Consider the following 15627-nt stretch of genomic DNA (forward strand, 5'->3'; position numbering starts at 1 on the left):
ACCTCTAAAAAATTTTTTTAAGAAAAAAAGCACTGTGTATAATTACACAAAACTTAGTAACTATACCAATTGTTTTTGTGTATGTGTGTGTATTAGAACATACTTCATCCTCCTCCATAGAATCACTTGTGCCCACAAAAGGTATGGTAGAAAGAAAAGGGGAGAAGTTGCCATGTAAGAAGATGACTTAACTTATTTTTTAGCTTCTCAGAAGAAAAGAGCTATAATCAATGAAATGGCCTCTCTGTACTGAGGATTCAGATGTATTTTGCAGCAGCTGCGAGCTGGCTATCCTGAAATCTCTCTTCCTCCCTCTCTGTGCGTGGATGTACATGTGCAACACAGAGATGAATTGTTTAAAGATTTTGCTTGATAACTAGGCTGCACAAGAGTCTTGCTTTCTGAGCAAGCTGTGTGTGTAGAGAGAGATTTGAGTTTTGATGCTGCTCCAATTCCTGAGTGCATGCATAATTTAAAAACAATATATTTTCAATTATATTGAACTTCCAAAACAAGAGAATTTTTATGGATGTTAAATGTAACCAGGTAATCATTAAAATCTTGCTTGTGTCACCATTTCCTGCAGTTCAAAGGCAATCTTAAAATTTCCTTAGTAGTAAATGAGACCTCTGGGGAGAAATGGTTGGAAAAATATTTAATCAGAGTTGTGTGTGTGGTTCCCTCCCCCCCCCCCTTCATTCTAGAAGGTAAGGAGGAGGACAAGGCAACAAAATAGCCTTCAATTTCCCTACTTGTTTTAGAATGAAAGCCAGTCCCGGTATCCTACTGAGAGGGAAATTATTCCAAGCTGGCAGATCGGCAGAGTAAATCCCCATTTCCACGAAAATGTATTGACGTTCTGAACTTGCTAATACGCTGTAATATGCAGTTAAAATTGACGGCATGACCAAAAGGGTTTGGAGGCAGCTTTGTCTAAATGTTCCAATATATAGCTTGATGTGACCTCATTATTATATAAATTAATTCTGACCTTTGTGGCATGTTTGGAAACGTGCCAGAAATAACGAGGCTGACAGCCTAGTAAATCATATTTCAGTGACGCCTTGCTGAAAAATCAAAAGACATCATCTCCATCTTCCTCGATGAGTAGTCGAGTGTGTGCTGCCGCATTTTAGCCATTCAGATGACATGTCTGTAAAAAAAATACATCAGCTGACAATCAAAGACCCTGAGGCTTGTCAAGCCTCACAGTTTTCCTGCAAGCATAATTGATTTCTCATTATGCTCTCCTGGATGCAAGAATGGAGTTGATTCTCAAGGCTGGCCGTCCAGAACTAGCAATGAAAGAAAAAATTAGGCTGCAATCCTATGGGTCCCAGGAGGTTATTTCAGAAACCACATGTTGCTCTGGATCTCCCCCCCCCCCAGAGGTCAAGCAGGTGGATTTCAGAATCTCAGGGAGGGACATCTGATGTCACATGCCCTCTCCCTGCTGTCTTTCTTGGCTACTTATATGTCCATGGACCTATAAACATCACTAAGACCCAAAGGGTAAATTGGGTGTACGTCAGGGGCTGACTTGGTGTACGTCAGGGGCTGAAGGGACTTGGATGTAAAGGCCTTCTTGGCTACCTGACAACACCCCGTACAAACCAGGGAAAGTTTTAGACCAGCTCAAGAGCTGTCACAAATATCACCCTTGTACAGTGGTACCTCGGGTTACAGACGCTTCAGGTTCCAGATGCTTCAGGTTATAGACTCCACTAACCCAGAAATAGTACCTTGGGTTGAGAACTTCACTTCAGCATGAGAACGGAAATCGCTTGGCAGCAGCGGGAGACCCTATCAGCTAAAGTGGTAGGTAAAAGGTAAAGGTACCCCTGCCCGTACGGGCCAGTCTTGCCAGACTCTGGGGTTGTGCGCCCATCTCACTTAAGAGGCCAGGGGCCAGCGCTGTCCGAAGACACTTCCGGGTCACGTGGCCAGCGTGACATCGCTGCTCTGGCGAGCCAGAGCTGCACACGGAAACGCCGTTTACCTTCCCGCTAGAAAGCGGTCCCTATTTATCTACTTGCACCCGAGGGTGCTTTCGAACTGCTAGGTTGGCAGGCGCTGGGACCGAAAGACGGGAGCGCACCCCGCCGCGGGGATTCGAACCGCCGACCTTTCGATCGGCAAGCCCTAGGCGCTGAGGCTTTTACCCACAGCGCCACCCGCGTCCCAAAAGTGGTACCTCAGGTTAAAAACTTTGTTGGTACGAGCCTGGCAGGGCAATGGATGTGTCTCTTTTACCACCTTTGGTTTTCCCTGAGCCAGCCAAAGTATGCCGTCATTCCACTGGGCTACTGCAGGAGGATGTGTAGCAGGGCTGGCCAGCCCATGAGGCAAGGTGAGGCGACTGTCTCAGGTGGCAAGATCCATTACCCGCTGCCGCCACTGCCACGATGGCAGTGATGGCTGTGGTGTGCTCCTTGGAGGTCAGATCTGCTGTCTCCTTTGCAGCCTCCCCCTCCCACATCCAGAGTGGCCTCTTGGAGAATAGGAGGCACTGTTGGTCTCCTCCCACCTCTGGGGAGGAAATGGTGGGGGTTGCCCTCTGGGGTCTCCTGGGCTCCTGTTGAACAAGGTTGACTTGATTCCCCTCTTGTCCTTCTTTTCAGATGGAGGGAGGCATTTTGTGGTTTGGCCTCAGATGCCAAAATGTCTTGGGCTGGCCTTGATGGATGGGATATAAGAACATATAGCAGATAAACACACACTCACACCCAATGACTAGGGTTGCACATTCAATGAAAGTTGCCATTTCAGAGTTCAGTAGTTAGGGGTATTTAAGGTCTGGTATTAGTAAGCTAAATGCAGGGGAAGCTGTCAGAGCTCACCATTGAAATCTGATCTCTCCCCACCACAAACATACTTTTATAAAGCATCTTGTTTTTGGTGCTGTCATTTTAATTTCCCGCAGGGCCCTGGAAAATTAAACTGTGGACAATTAAAACTCAGTACTGGTTCAGGTTCTTGCCTCTAGGTAAGCTTACCAAGACCTCCTGAAGTACATCACTAGATGGGACTTTATCAATGATCACCTCAGACCTGGAGAGAGCCCTGGAGATATTCTTAGTAAGAATTAAGGACCCATATACATGGCAAGTATGCAAGGTTTCATTGCAAATTAAGTAAGTACATTCTGGAAAAATCAGTCGCAAAGGTACTTTAAGAATAATGAGACACTAGTAGTTCACCTTAAGCATGGAGGGGAGGAGACACATTGACAGCTGAGAACACTTATTTTGCTATGAAGTGCATCAATTCTCCCCCCTTTAAAGATAGAATGAAGTTAGGCTTGCACTGTGGCCTCCATCCCAATTGCATCAGTCTACATCAGACAGTGACCCATCAGTACTTCTCAGCTCAAATATGTGACTCCTACTGCTATGATGAATGGCCATCCCCAATTTGTGATCAATATGTGTGCCGTGTTGCAAACTGGAATAGGAGGGTCATTTAGTTCAGTTCACCTTTTAATTTAGTTCACTTCACACTGAGAGCCAGTGTGGTGTGGAGGTTAAGAGCAGTAGACTTGTAATCTGATGAACTGGGTTCTCATCTTCGCTCCTCCACATGCAGCTGCTGGGTGATCCTGGGCTAGTCACACTTCTTTGAAATCTCTCAGCCCCACTCACCTCACAGAGTGTTTATTGTGGGGGAGGAAGGGAAAGGAGATTGTTAGCCGCTTTGAGACTCCTTCGGGTAGTGATAAAGCGGGATACCAAATCCAAACTCTTCTTCTCTTCTAATGCAAATCTTCCTAAATTGCATTTACTGAACCAAATATGCATACCGAAACAGAGATATCTTTCCAATTCTTCTGAATATTGTGATTTAATTGTGCAGCCACCCAAAAAATGTATTTAGGAGACTGTGTGCATTAAAACGCATGTTAGGGAAAATTAAACTGTGTTGCATTGGGGGACGCGGGGGGGGGGGGGAGAAATACCTAGAATAGTGTGTAAGCCATTACAAGGAATGTATGCTAAAATACTGGGGGGATAGTCATAAGGGCTTTAAACTGATGTGGAAAATGTGGCTAATTGAATGTAAGATTAGCAAAATGAGGAACTGCGAGAATTTGAAAATGACAGACTTGTCCATGCATTGCCAATAAGGGATCCTTAGGAAGTATTTACTCTTCTAATATGAAGGCTGTTAAACTCCACTCATGCAAGTAATCACTGTGGCGCTTCCTTCCTTGGCTTGAGGGACTGCTGCATCTTTTGAAGATAGTCCAGGCTCCTGCGTTATCTGCATGATTGTCCCAAGAGCTCTGGGAGTGTTCATGCTCCCTCTTGTCATGCAGATGAACAGGGATGAACAAAAGCATCTTTCCCAGCCCACTGCTGTGCACTGCTGTCTGATGCGCTTATCAGTCAGTGAGGAAATCAAATGTATTCGAGTCAATGCAAACACGCAGAGGCATTGTGCAACTTGTTAGCACAGAAGCCCCTATTACTGAGGCTGGGAGGGGGAGGGGGGAATACATGGAATACATAAGGTGATATGACTGTCAGCAAACTGGAGAAGATTAAAGATAAGTGTTTGCTGTCAAAATATATTAAACCATCTTGGGTTCCTATTAATCTGGTTTTTCATACATGGGAGGAATTAGATCACAGAGTCAACCAAAGGAGGAAACCTGATCAACAAAATTAATTTTGCTGTGTAAATAGCTCGAGGACAAACCTCAATAAACCTCACTTGGCAGGGTTTTATTTTGGGGGGGGTGTTTTTAATTTAGAAAGCAATAGATGGCTGAAAGAGGCCCTCTCATGTACAAGATTAATTTACTCTTGCTGAGGAGCATATGGACTTTTACAGCAGCCATGCATGAGCTATCCACTCTTTCATTTATTTTCTTTTCAGAGAAAATAATAATAAAAAGGCGCATCTGTTGGTTTTAAGCTGCCATTCTTTCTTTTTTCTTTCTTTTTCTTTTTCTAGGTTATCTCTTCAAAGAAAGAAGAAGGCAATAAAAGAACTGGGCGCAGTCAGCTATGGATCAGGCCACTGGGCCATATAGTTCAGCATCCTGTTTTCATGGTGGCCAACCAGATGCCTTTGGGAATCCTGCACTCATCCTACTTGCGATTCTCAGCAACTGGCATTCAGAATAATATTGTCCCTGATAGAACATTACCATCATGGCTAATAGTTATTGGTAGGCTTAGCACTACACTTTGTAGGAATGAGTTCCATATGTACTACTATTCTCTATGCACCCTTGAGCAAATTCCCATTGCAATACACAAAACAGGGAAATGACCAATGGCAGGATCTGATGGAACATGGCCATTGAGCCAGGAATGGGTCACTGGTGGCCCTCAAGTAGCTGCTTTTTCTTACACCTGTCACATCCAATTACTGAGAGCCAGTGTGGTGTAGTGGTTAAGAGCAATAGACTTGTAATCTGGGGAACCGGGTTCATGTCTCTGCTCCTCCACATGCAGCTGCTGGGTGACCTTGGGCTAGTCACACGTCTTTGAAGTCTTTCAGCCCCACTCACCTCACAGAGTGTTTGTTGTGGGGAAGGAAGGGAAAGGAGAGTGTTAGCCGCTTTGAGACTCCTTAGGGTAGTGATAAAGCACGATATCAAATCCAAACTCTTCTTCTGATCATACAGGCAATGTGATGACATCAAGCAGTCATGCAAACAACCAAATTTATTTCACATGGCATGCAACAAAGTCACTGAATTCCACCCAGAATGTTGGAATTTCAGGGAGGGGGAGGGGGGAGAGAAGTTATTCGAACAACACATAGTTAAACATAGTGGAATTATATCCCACAATATGTTGTGTTGGCCACTGACTTCGAAACTGGATTCAGCAGACTAATGGAGGGCAAAGGGTATCAGTGGGTACCAGCCATGATGGGTGTGTTCTTCCTCCACTGGTGTAGGGAGTGTGTCTCTGGGAATCACTGCTGGGAATCAGAAGTGGAGAGAGGGCGACGGCATGCTGGTCCTGTCTGCAGGATTCCCATAAGTGTCTGTTTGGCCACCATGAGAAACAGGATGTGTGATAGATGGTCTTGATGCACCAGCCAAGCTTTTCTTTATATTCTTAACAGGAGAGAGAAGATCAACAGGGGAGAAGAGGGAAGGGAGAAGCAGAGGTGAATTTTATATATACTTGAAATTGGTGCTTTGGGGGGGGGGACGCAGAGGTACGTATACCTCTAAACATTTTGTGAATCTAAGTTTGGCCTCACTGAACGGCGGTATTTTAGTGATTTGTTCCGGAGGCCCATCCACAACGTGAAATGCCCTCAACTTGAAGAGCTATATCTGCACAGGAGTGCAGCTCGATTTGGCACTTCTGTGCATACACAAAGTGCGATTTAGTGCTTCTGCACATGCACAAGCGGCAAAACCCGGAAGCAACCCATTCCGGTAATTCTGGCTTACTGTGGGACGTAACGTGAAAAGACGCAACATGGATCGGACACAACATGAGGTATGACTGTACCCCTAAACATTTTTAGGGGGAAAAACACTGCTTGAGACCAAATTTTCAGCAGACAAGCAAGGTGGATGAGCTGCAGAGCAGGGGAAAGAAAAGTTTATAAGCCAGGGTTTATCAACAAAGTTTGCATAAGGCAAAGGAATAGCCCAAAGCAGGGTCAACCCAGCATGTCTTTTTAAAGGTATCTTTGTGTGAAGAGTGCTGAGAAATATATTTGCTAACATGCTAATGACTTGAGTTTATCAAATATGTATTATGTAGCTTGCAAGGGGGTGAAGAAAAGCCTCTGGAGCTGAGCAGCTCCCAACTAACCTTTGGTTGCTGCTGTTATTGAGTAGCAGTATAAGGAAAATGGTTGGTTGCAGCTGAACTGCCAAAGCTCTGTCTCCGTTGCCTCTGGAGAGCTGATTCTGGCTGGGAACATAACTTGGGGGAAAGGGTTAAATATTCAGCACCATGGCCCACAATCTGAACTGCCTCCTTTGCCCCCAGGAAAGCTGCATTTGCTCATTAGAATATCTGGTTGTGGATCTTCCCCCCATTTCCAACTTGGCCCCGAGTCATAAGCATTGACAAGGCTTCAAATGATTCTGTGTCCCTCTGCAAAAAAAAATAAAAAATATTTGAAATGGAAATTTTAACATGCAAACACCTGAGCACGTAAAAACAAACAATCACGGATCAAGTACATAAACTGTCAAACAATACCATGAGTTCCTACTAGGTAAAAGAATACACAGCTGGAACCAAAAGGTAAGCTCAACGCATATGCCACAGCAGAACGAGCCATGCTTGGTGGTGGTGGATGAGACCCTGTCATTTTGGTAACGAAACCGAGAAAGCAAAACTTTGTTGCCTCACATTTGTCATGCTAAAATTCAACTCTGGGCACTTTCTGATGCTGTGCAAGGCTTTCAGAAAGAGCCATGTTCCATATGCTGGCAGCCACCAGCAATAAGGTAAAAGATAAAAGTAAAGGACCCCTGGACAGTTAAGTCCAGTCAAAGGGGACTATGGGGTAGTGCCGCTCATCTCGCTTTCAGGCCAAGGGAGCCAGTGTTTGTTCACAGGCAGCTTTCCAGGTCATGAGGCCAGCGTGACTAAACCACTTCTGGCACAACAAACACCGTGATGGAAACCAGAGCACACGGAAATGCCATTTAGCTTCCCACCAAGTGGTACCTATTTATCTATTTGCACTTTGACGTGCTTTTGAACTGCTAGGTTGGCAGGAGCTGGGACAGAGCAATGGGAGCTCACTCCGTTGTGGGGATTCGAACCCCTGACCTTCCAATTGGCAAGCCTAAGAGGCTCAGTGGTTTAGATCACAGTGCCACCAGCACCCACTCCAGTGATAACATTGTTCTATACTGGAACTCGAGCCAACTGCCCAGGCAGCCAAGGGGAATTCCCACAATGACCACCCGGCTGTGTACATTCTGTTTTCTTTTACTGCCCTAGGATGGCAACCCAACATGAGGCTCTGCAACAGCTGCCCACCTAGTGGAAGGGGTAAGCCTCCCTCCAGTACAGAAATGTAGAGAGCCATCCAGCAAGTCAAAGGATTGTAATGCCATCCCAGAGTCAAGAGCCAGTATCTGACCAGTAGTGGAGGACATCTCTTTAATCACCCATGCCCAAAAGGTATTACTGAGTATCCCCACAACATGGGCAAAAATTATCTTTTACTACCACACCCTCTCCAGCACTTGGAAGAGAAGAGGTAGGCTTTGGGATTCTAGACAATCTCTCTGGGGCCCAATGTCATCACAGTACAGCCTTAAGTTCCACTTCCTATATCCGAGCCAAGGCCGTCTTAAGCATATCCGGTGCCATGGTGCAAAGCTCCCTCCGGCACCCCCCCCCATTTCCCAGAGTTTTTTTAGGGAGGACGGCGCTGCCAGTGGGGCTGGAGGAGGCAGGCAGCGGCTGGAGGGCAGCTCCTATGGCAGGGAAGAGGCGGAGGCTGGGGGAGGGCAGCAAGCTGATGTCCAGCTTCCACCTCTTCCCTGGCGCCCTCCAGAACCTGGTGCCCTGGCACCCTGTGCCACTAGCCTCTATAGGTAAGATGCCCCTGATCCTAGCTGAAAAGGTCTGAAGCCAGGGCTGTACCTAGATTGTTCCCCAAACCTGATTTTCAGTTTAGATTGCTAAACCCTCCTCCCAAATCCTTTCAAACTTCCATATGAATGTCTAGCAGCAATTTATGTTTCTTTGATCCTACCCCCTGCAAAAATTGTTAATGACTGAAGCCCAGCCCTTCACCTTCCTACAGGGTTGTTGCTACACACAGTTTGTTGCTCTCTAGATGTTACGCAATTCCAACTCCCACCAGCCCCAACCAGCATGGCCAAGAGTCAGGGGTGGTGGGTGGTGGAGTCTAGCAATATCTGGAGGGTCGCAGGTTCCACACCCCTTGCCTGGTTCAAAGTGTTAATATGCCTCTGAAATAGATCTCCAAAATTATGAGATCTCAGGGTGCAAAGGGGTACTTATTACTCAATAGATCTCTTAAGAAAAATTCTAGCACCATTCATAATCCTGAAAAGCTAGCAAAAACACTGTTTTAGAATTGGGTATCTATCTAAAACAACTACTTGAGATCATTGCCCAGAGTGAGGAAGGTTTTATATATATATATATAAAAAGCTCAGCTGTATAATTCAAGAAGCATTTTATAAAGCCCACTTACAAAGTGCTGAGACATTATGCAACAAATGTGAGTGTTAAAACATGTCATAAAGCAACTTGTCTCCCAAAGATAATGGATTTGGTTCCACTGAAGATAGCAATCTGTGAAAATAATTTTGCTTAATGTTCACTGAATTTGTGGGTTTTAAGTAAAAACGTTTCCAGAAGGGACAAGAGATTTATTTTCTCTTTTTTTCTTTTTACCAGCTTTGAAAAAGATACCCCAATTCTAGCCGCTGAATCCACAGGAAACATTTTTCAGGGAAGATGGGAATAGTGGGGATTCACCTAACCTGCTTCACACATTGGAAGCATTTGGGAAGAGCTGTAGGATTGCACTCATTTGACCCATTCCCCATGACAACATTCTTCCCCCTCAACAGTACACCCACCATGAATGGATGGGTACACCCCAGCCAACCATGAATTTGGGGACAATGTGATGGGGCTCGGGATGCATCTTCCTATATACAAAAAGTAAAATATCACCAAGCAGTTTGTGTGGCTTCCCATGCATGCTGCAGCACAGAGAATGGCGGGCTGGCCCAGGTGAGCTGTTTAATGTAGTGTGTGCATGTGGGTGGTGTGCTTTGCGCCTCCCCCTTCCACTAAATGTGCCTGCAATGAGCTTTAATGGGGGAGGCCCTTGACCCAGAAGTTTAGCAAGCTGCTGGGTGAAGCGCTTACCTTGCACATGAAATGTGTCTTTCAAAGGAGGTGGAGGTTGGGGCAAGCTGTGAGTGGAGGGGCTTGGGATGACCCGTGAGGGGAGTGGTGAGCTGCGAGAGGATAGGCAAGGGGGTGGGCGAGGTGGAAAGGTATGGTATGCGAAAGAGCGATTGCCAAAGGCGTAGGTGGGTTGGAGAGCAGAGATGAGGCAGATTCCCTAGTATGTACACACACACACACACACGTATGTACACAGATGTGCTCCATTCAGGATCTCCTTTCCCTGAAAGAGTCTGAAGGTCATACGCCAGTACTTGTGAAGCCCCAGTGGGCAATATACAACGATGGATGTCACAGGGGTGCGGGCAGAATGGCATTGCTTGGCTTCCCAGACCATTTTGTTCTCAGTTACTGAGAGGGAGATGCAGTGGGGAATCAGTGCCAGCACAGTGCCAATCCAACACTCCTGCCATTGCACTCAGACGTCACCAAGCTCCTCACTGCCTTTCATTCTCAGTAACCAGCAGTGATGTGCAGCAATGGGGAAGCACCACCTGAGATCACCACTGGCCACATCTGCCAATCTGATGCAGTACATTTCTGAGCACACTTCAAAGTGTTGGTGCTGACCTTTAAAGCCCTATATAGCCTCGGTCCAGTATACCTGAAGGAGCATCTCCACCCTCATCGTTCTACCCAGACACTGAGGTCCAGCTCTGAGGGCCTTCTAGCAGTTCCCTTACTGCGAGAAGCCAAGTTACAGGGAACAAGGCAGAGGGCCTTCACAGTAGTGGCACTTGCCCTGTGGAACGCCCTCCCACCAGATGTCAAAGAGAACAACTACTACCAGACTTTTAGAAGACATCTGAAGGCAGCCCTGTTTAGGGAAGCTTTTAATGATTGATCCATTTACTGTATTTTAATATTTTGTTGGAAGAAAAATATTTTGTGGGGAAGCCCAGCCAGATGGGCGGGGTATTAATAATAATAATAATAATAATAATAATAATAATAATAATAATAATAATTGTTATTGTTATTGTTATTGTTATTGTTATTGTTATTGTTATTGTTATTGTTATTCCGGTGTGGCTGGACTAAAGCATCCATCATCCCCCATCATTTGCCACACTGGCAGGGGCTGATGGGAGTTGTTGAACTACAACTTCATGGCCCCTTCACATGGCGGCCAAACTCACAGCTAGGGCGGCATGGCCATTGCACATCTCTGTGGGAAGGGAAAGCTTACCAGCATGCCCCCACAATCCCCAACTGTATGCTTTCAACACATGAGAGAGAGGTCATCTGACTAACTTCAGAGAAGTCATCCCCTTTACATGCCAATAGAAATAAGGGACCTCCAACCTCCACACAAACACAAGCATCAAGCACCAGGGAGAGGTAGGTCCCCAATTCTGGAAATAAAGAGTACAACTAACATAGGAAATCTAGCTGAGAAAACCATTTATATCAAAGTTCTCATATACGCCCAGGGGATTGCATCGTGGAAAGTGTAGATTTAAAAGGCTTCCTGCGGAAGGAACATCTCCTTAAAATCGGTCTAGTTGTATTTACGATGCAAAAACCTGTTTGATGGCATAACACTGTAAATCTTAACCTGAGACTGAGACTGAAACGTTGAACGAAAGGAATGTTTATATTCATATTCTTTATCCTTCTTTTATGCTCACAGTCTTAGTGCACCACACAAACCAGACAGTATTCACACAGAATAGCATCACTCACATGAGTTCTGTTCAGGCATTAAGCCAAATGTGTGAGGGCAAAACAGTTTGGAGAGGGTGCATCTGTTTGCCCTGTCTGCTCCACCCCTGACCTTTCCAATAGAGTCAGGCAGTGTTATTTTTCTAGATAAAGAGGTGCCAGAACTCACCATAAACGCCCCCCTTGTTCTATTATAATGGCAGTGGTGCCCACCTGAAAGGTGCCGGAACTGAATTCTGGCGACTTCTGGCTGAAAAAAAGCCCCGTAGTCAGCCATAACTAAGGTGGCCTACACATGATTGGTCAGATTCAACTACCCCATTCCACTAGGGGAAGCTAGCACATGGATGCTTGCTGGCACAATGGAACTTTCCCCTCCTTCCCCAAATCTGTGCAAGGGAAAGAGAGGGGAGGTGGTTTCTTCAGACAAGCAGAAATGCTTGCACCTAAGGAACTATCTCTTTAGTGCTATGTCAAATTCCACCCTGTAGAATTAAAGCACATTCCCGCCTCCCCCCTGCCAAGAATCCTGAGAACTGTAATTTGTTAAGGGTGCTGACAGCTGTCAGGAGCCCCCTCACAAGGCTACAATTCCCAGCGCCCACAACAAACTACAGCTCCCAGGATTCAGGGAGGTGCCATGCAACTGAATACCACTCGCAGGACATCACAAGCAGGAGAATGCTGCGGAATTCATATCCTGGGATATAAATGAAATGAATTAAAGGCTGGGGTGAAGTTTGTGAGGGCTTGGAGTTCAATTTTTTTTGCATTGTTAGTTAAAGAAACAACTTGGGTAGTAGAGATTTATGGAATATCAGCAAGATACATCATATCAGTCGCTTCCATAAATCGGAGCTATGATGCTAGGCCAGATCAGCCATTGATGTGGTTAAATGTAAGTCAGTTTCTTAGATCTCAACATTTCAGCAAATGTGGAACAAAGAGATCATGAGTAATTGAAGCCAATCAGTTGCAAAATGGGATCAGAGTCAAGGCTGAGTAGAATTGCTTTCCATTATGATTATTTAGATGCTTGAGTCGTCTCATTCCTGCAAACAATATGTTATTCAGTAGAAATGGAAATAAGGTATCTGAATTGGGCATACATCTTGCAACTTTGTGAATGATGGAAAGATCTGAAGTTGGACACTTGACCCTTTTAAACTTCCTGGTAATGTTGGAATTCATTGTTACATTGTCATAAAAGCTTTCATTAACACTGTGACTGCACTTACTGTGAAAAACCTTGTGGTGCTCCATTTCCAGCTGTAAGAAACACTAAATAAAATAAAATAATGAGTAATATTAATCCATCCTTGAATGTGAGAGAGCTTCAAAGATCAGTATGGCAATTGTATTTACATATTGCATGCTGTATTTGATATTATGGTTGAGGCCAATTGGTGTTCTGCTGGCACTATATATTCACAGCTAAGGGTTGGCCAGGAAGAGGGAGGAAAGAGAAAGAGATTTAGCATTATGGCACAGACCTGTGGCCATCCAGACATTGTTGCTTGCCAACTTCATTGAGACCCAACCAACATGGCTAATGGTCAAGGATGATAGGAGTTGAAGTCCAACAACATCTGGAGGTCCACAGATTCCCCAGCCCTTCTATAGAGATCACCTCCTCTCTTCCTAGGGTAGACATGTGCCTTACTTTCCAGAGGACAGCCCTCTGTTTGAAGGATTCCTCCATTTGAATGGCAACTCACTCTAGGTCTGGTTGAAGGATAAAGAAAAATAAATGGCTCAGGACCACAATACCTCAAGGACCACCTCTTTCCATACAAACCTACCCAGACCCTGAGATCATCATCTGAGGCCCTCCTTCATGTGCCTCATTGTGAGGTCTGGAGGGTGGTAACATGAAAACGGGGCCTTCTCTGCCCCAACTGTGGAATGCTCTCCCCAGGGAAGTTCGCCTGGTGCCTTCATTATACACCTTTAGGCACCAGGCAAAAACATTCCTTCTTAACTAGGCCTTTGATTGATTTGATTCACATCCTATGCCCTTTTAAAATGTTTCTTTGGGGGGGGGCTATTGGGTTGTTGTTGTTGTTTTTATGTATTCTGTGGTTTTGATTTTATTCTGTGAACCGCCCTGAGGCCCCCAGGTATAGGGGGGTAAATAAAAATAAACAATAACCAGGGAGATTGGGGGCCTTAAGATTGTCCAGCAACAGTTAGCACCTGGGCAGTAGACTGAGCTGGCACACAGGGCTGGTGTTATGATAGAGACCAGGGGTGGGCAGGCACAGCATCTATGCGGGACTGTGAGTGCCTGGGCACCTGCAAAATTGCAGTTATGCCAGCTTGTCAGCCACCTAGGCCACAGACCTCAGAAGGGCACAGTTTTCAACATATTGGTTTTAGTTATATCTTATACATTCCCAAAAATATTTTACTTTTATTTCATATCCCTAACACAGTTTCTGAAAGCTCAAACATATAAAAACTTGCAATGTCGTGAAAGACATATTTGATTTGGCAACTATAGCCACGGAACATGCCCTAGCGTCAGCCCTCAGCCTGAAGGATTTGTGGACAAAACTTGCAAAGGAAAAGGCACGCAAAGTGAGATTTTGCTGTGAAACTTTTAAGGGATTTAAATTTTGAAATGGCAATTTGTGAGATTATTTAAAATGGTTTGGGTGCTTGCACCTTTCCTTCTGTATCTGAGAAAGATAATCAAAGTTTGTATTACTTATTCTTGCAATTTTAAACAAATCCAGCAGTTCCAGGTGTGGGGCTGTTCATGTTTTCTACCAGATACCTGTTTTTGAAAACTGAAGTTAGCATTTTATTTTTTTTTTTGAGGAGGGGAGTGCAAGTATTTAGCCTTGCCTAGGGTGCAAAAATAGCCTAGTGTGGCTCTGCTGGCACACATTCTCCCTCATTACAGTGAGAGGCATCACATTTATATTTAAATTATACTAATTATTTCCAAATTTGCATTTCTACGCTCACACATATAAGCACATGCAACTTTTGTATGCAAATTTGTGCTGTGTTTGCCACCCCCTCCATTCTGGGTGGTGAATAAGTACCGTAGTCACCTTGTATCCACCTCCTCCCTCAGTTCTTGAGATTTACTGAAGCCCCAATCCAGATCCCATCATGCGTGGATATTCCATTGGAAGCTTCAAGGAGGTGGGTCTTTTCAGTAGGGATGCTATCATTTGGAAGTTTGCCAGCAGCAAAGTAGAAAGAAAATTGCTCTTCCATCAAGCTTTTAAGAGTTGAATGATCATATTTATGCTATTGATAGTTGCTTTAGTTTTATGATTTAAGTGGCATTAAAGCAGGGTTGTAGGCCTGTCAGTTAGGCCTGTCAGTTGTTGCTAAACTGTTGCTCTCTTCACCCCTTTTTTCGCCAATTAATTTTTATTGAATTTCCTTTCTTTTTAAGCAAATTAACATCAAATTAAATACATAATTTAATGCATAATTTAAAAGTTGACTTCCCATCCTTCTTCCATGGTCTTCTATGCCATATTTTACTTTTATCTATTCTATAATTCTTCCATTACTATTATATTTTATTTTCCATCCACCGCTCATATTTTAATTCTGCGCACGATTCAATTTAACATCTAATATCTCTGAATGTCTAAATAGGGAGGTTATTCTTCCAAAATTTACTCTCTTCATCCCTGACCACCAGCTATGCTGACTGTGGATCGTGGAATTTAGGTCCAACAAAATCTGCTTCAAAGGGTTGGATTTGGACTTGTGTGTGTGTGTTGCTTCACTAACTACTTTGGAAATGTAGCATATAATTGATGTAAATAGAATCGATAAAGTGATGCCCTAAATAAAAACTTCAGATAAAACAATGCAACTAACCATCTAGAGCATCTCTGTTCCTTCATGTGCCAAACAGATGACTGCCAGCTTTGAAAATGCATGTTGAGGCAGAAAGGGAGAACAGATGACCTAGATTCCATCCCCTCCTGGTCCAGACAGGTGACTGGTGCTGTCAAACCACATCAGGCTGACCATCCATTTGGAGCTGTATGAAAAGTCACAATCTAGAAAGAATCAGCACCATGTGCAC

At 44.6% G+C, this 15627-nt stretch overlaps 1 long non-coding RNA gene across 2 annotated transcripts; it reads right to left on the bottom strand.

The window, feature by feature from the left end:
* Positions 1 to 538: 538 nt before the first annotated feature.
* LOC309373262 lies at positions 539 to 7859 on the bottom strand. 2 transcript variants are annotated; one of them, XR_014169914.1, is made up of 3 exons: positions 7767 to 7859; positions 6792 to 6905; positions 539 to 1153 (listed from the first exon to the last, which is right to left on the bottom strand). It is a non-coding gene; the product is annotated as an uncharacterized lncRNA (long non-coding RNA). The 2 variants fall into 2 exon arrangements; XR_014169915.1 differs by lacking the exon at positions 539 to 1153 and adding an exon at positions 5610 to 6076.
* Between the last annotated feature and the right edge of the window lie 7768 nt (positions 7860 to 15627).

Source organism: Podarcis melisellensis, assembly GCF_964234715.1.
Source record: "Podarcis melisellensis genome assembly, chromosome: 6".
Taxonomy (NCBI): domain Eukaryota; kingdom Metazoa; phylum Chordata; class Lepidosauria; order Squamata; family Lacertidae; genus Podarcis; species Podarcis melisellensis.